This window comes from Triturus cristatus, chromosome 1_1 (assembly GCF_964204655.1).
Source record: "Triturus cristatus chromosome 1_1, aTriCri1.1, whole genome shotgun sequence".
Lineage (NCBI taxonomy): Eukaryota > Metazoa > Chordata > Amphibia > Caudata > Salamandridae > Triturus > Triturus cristatus.
Window position 1 is genome coordinate 1,157,759,869 of NC_140579.1, and position 3,885 is coordinate 1,157,763,753.

Below are 3,885 nucleotides of genomic sequence, written 5' to 3' on the forward strand. Positions count from 1 at the left end.
TGTCCCATGGTGCGGGAGTCCCCCGTCCTGCAAGCCAGCCGAGGGTCCGGGCGCTGGGGAAGGGTGTCCACCGTGGCCCGGCAAGGCTCTCCCCAGCCTGGCTAGGGTTCGGAAGCTGGGCCCGGACCCGGGGCTTGTGCTCCGTCCCAGTGTCCCAGGGTGAGGGAGCCCCCGTCCTGTAAGCCAGCCGAGGGTCCGTGCGCTGGGGAAGGGTGTCCACCGTGGCCCGGGGAGGCTCTCCCCGGCCTGGCTAGGGTTCGGAAGCTGGGCCCGGACCCGGGGCTTGTACTCCGTCCCAGTGTCCCAGGGTGCGGGAGCCCCCCGTCCTGCAAGCCAGCCGAGGGTCCGTGCGCTGGGGAAGGATGTCCACAGGGGCCCGGGGAGGCTCTCCCCAGCCTGGCTAGGGTTCGGAGGCTGGGCCCGGACCCCGGGCTTGTGCTCCGTCCCAGTGTCCCAGGGTGCAGGAGCCCCCGCCCTGTAAGCCAGCCGAGGGTCCCTGCCCTGGGGAAGGGTGTCCACCGTGGCCCGGGAAGGCTCTCCCCGGCCTGGCTAGGGTTCGGAAGCTGGGCCCGGACCCGAGGCTTGTGCTCCGTCCCACTGTCCCAGGGTGCGGGAGCCCCCCGTCCTGCAAGCCAGCCGAGGGTCCATGCGCTGGGGAAGGGTGTCCACTGAGGCCCAGGGAGGCTCTCCCCGGCCTGGCTAGGGTTCGGAAGCTGGGCCCGGACCCGGGGCTTGTGTTCCGTCCCAGTGTCCCACGGTGAGGGAGCCCCTCGTCCTGCAAGCCAGCCGAGGGTCCGTGCGCTGGGGAAGGGTGTCCACCGTGGCCCGGCGAGGCTCTCCCCGGCCTGGCTAGGGTTCGGAAGCTGGGCCCGGACCCAGGGCTTGTGCTCCGGAACCAGTGTCCCAGGGTGCGGGAGCCCCTGTCCTGTAAGCCAGCCGAGGGTCCGTGCGCTGGGGAAGGGTGTCCACCGTGGCCCGGGGAGGCTCTCCCCGGCCTGGCTAGGGTTCGGAAGCTGGGCCCGGACCCAGGGCTTGTGCTCTGTCCCAGTGTCCCAGGGTGCGGAAGCCCCCCGTCCTGCAAGCCAGCCGAGGGTCCGTGCGCTGGGGAAGGGTGTCCACCGGGGCCCGGGGAGGCTCTCCCCAGCCTGGCTAGGGTTCGGAGGCTGGGCCCGGACCCAGGGCTTGTGCTCTGTCCCAGTGTCCCAGGGTGTGGGAGCCCCCGTCCTATAAGCCAGCCGAGGGCCCGTGCGCTGGGGAAGGGTGTCCACCGTGGCCTGGGTAGGCTCTCACCGGCCTGGCTAGGGTTCGGAAGCTGGGCCCGGACCCGGGGCTTGTGCTCCGTCCCAGTGTCCCAGGGTGCGGGAGCCCCCCGTCCTGCAAGCCAGCCGAGGTTCTGTGCGCTGGGGAAGGGTGTCCACCGTGGCCCGGCGAGGCTCTCCCCAGCCTGGCTAGGGTTCGGAAGCTGGGCCTGGACCCGGGGCTTGTGCTCCGTCCCAGTGTCCCAGGGTGCGGGAGCCCCCCGTCCTGCAAGCCAGCCGTGGGTCCGTGCGGTGGGGAAGGGTGTCCACCGGGGCTCGGGGAGGCTCTCCACGGCCTGGCTGCTTTCAGAAGCAGGGACCGGGCCGGTGAGCAGGGGTGGCTGGCTTTATCTGCTACGCTGGCGGAGCGGAATTTTCTGCCCACCCCTATACGACCATGTGGTGCGGGAGCATCCGTCCTGCGTCCTGGTGAGGGTCCGGGTGCCCGTGACGGGGTCCATCGAGCCAAGGGAGGCTCCCCAGACCTGGCTGGGATCAGAAGCAGGGACTGGGCCAGGTGGGTGTGTGGCTGGCTAATTCTTTTCCTTGCGGAAGTAGGAGTTTGGTTAGGGCTGGGCGGAATTTGCGGAATGCCTCTTCGCGGAATTTTGAAAAAAATTGTGGAAAACGAGCGCACAACCTGAGGGACCGTGTGCTTGGGACTGGGGTCCCTCGTGCTTGGGCAGGCTGCCCGATCACCCCGGCCTGGCTGCGTTGAGAAGCAGGGACCGGCCCCGGGCCTCCTGATTTTTGGTCAGGGCCTGGGGTCCCAAGTCCTGCGGCCTGCCAAGTGTTCATCTTCCCGGGACAAGAGACCCTGGTGCAGAGCCCCGGAGCCCTGCAAGGGCAGGCGGGAGCCCTACCGCTATGGCTCAGTGTGGGCAGCTGGGGGTCCTTTCGGTCCCGGCCATCTGGTCGCACCTTTCCCTCGGCCATCTGGTCGCACGCAATGCTTTCCAATGGGGCGACCAGATGGCCGGGCCAGCCTGGAAGTCCCGATGAGGGCTCATTTGACTCCCGGATCCCAGTTAGGGCTCCAGGAGGTCAGGCGCATCCGCGCCTAGGATCCCCTCCGTCACTCGGAGCGCGAGGGTTACAAGAAAGGTTTAGTAGTCCTAAGTCTAAACTTAGGACTACTAAATTGAGAAAAATCCCAATTTTAAGACTTTCGGTATTCACAGAAGGCATTTAGGAGTCCTAAAGTTAGGATTCCTAACTATACTACTACTAAACTGAGAAAAATCCTAATTTTAAGGCTTTCTGTATTCACAGAAGGCATTTAGGAGTCCTAAAGTTAGGAGTCCTAAACTTAGGACTACTAAATTGAGAAAAATCCTAATTTTAAGACTTTCGGTATTCACAGAAGGCATTTAGGAGTCCTAAAGTTAGGAGTCCTAACTATACTACTACTAAACTGAGAAAAATCCTAATTTTAAGACTTTCGGTATTCACAGAAGACATTTAGGAGTCCTAAAGTTAGGACTCCTAACTTCTGTGAATACCGAAATGAGTAAGTGCCTTCTGTGAATACCAAAATGAGTAAGTGCCTTCTGTGAATACCAAAATGGTAGTAAGTTTAGGATTTTGTCTTAAGTTAGTTCTGTGAATCGGGCCCAGTGAGCCCCCACCCGAGGCCTGCAGCCCCAAAGCCCTGCAGCCCTGGAGTCCTTCAGCCCGGAGCCCTGGAGCCCTGCAGGTCCAGAGCCCTGCAGGCCCGGAGCCCTGCAGGCCCGGAGCCCTGCAGCCCCGGAGCCCTGCAGCCCTGGAGCCCTGCTGCCCCGGAGCCCTGCAGCCCTGGAGCCCTGCGGCCCCGGAGCCCTGCAGCCCTGGAGCCCTGCAGCCCCGGAGCCCTGCAGCCCTGGAGCCCTGCAGCCCTGCAGCCCTGGAGCCCTGCAGCCCCGGAGCCCTGCAGCCCTGGAGCCCTGCAGCCCCGAAGCCCTGCAGCCCTGGAGGCCTGCAGCCTCGGAGCCCTGCAGCCACAGAGCCCTGCATGGGCAGGCGGGAACCCTAGGGCGAAGGCTCGGGGTTGGACAGATGGGAGTCCTTTCAGTCCCGGCCATCTGGTCGCACCTCTCCCCTCGGCCATCTGGTCGCGCGCAATGCTTTCCAATGGGGCGACCAGATGGCCGGGCCAGCCTGGAAGTCCCGATGAGGGCTTATTTGACTCCCAGATCCCAGTCAGGGCTCCAGGAGGTCGGGCGCATCCGCGCCTAGGATCCCCTCCGTCATTCAGAGCGCGAGGGTTACAAGAAAGGTGGGTAGCCTTCCTCCGGATTAGTAGGGGCAGGGTATGCCGGGACACCCCTCCTGGGGATGGTGGTTCTCAGGCGGGGACCAGATGGGCCAAGCCCGGACGACACTTCCCCGGGGTGTCCGGTGCTCCCTCCTCCAGCCCGCGGCGAGGCAAAGTGCCCAGGACGGGCTCCATGGGTCCCCCGGGCGTCCGGGCCCCGGGAGCTCCGCCGGGCCTCCCATGCCTGAGGCCCAGCATGGAGTCTACGAGCCCCCCCGAGGCCTGCAGCCCCAAAGCCCTGCAGCCCTGGAGCCCTGCAGCCCGGAGCCCTGGAGCCCTGCAGGCCCGGAGCCC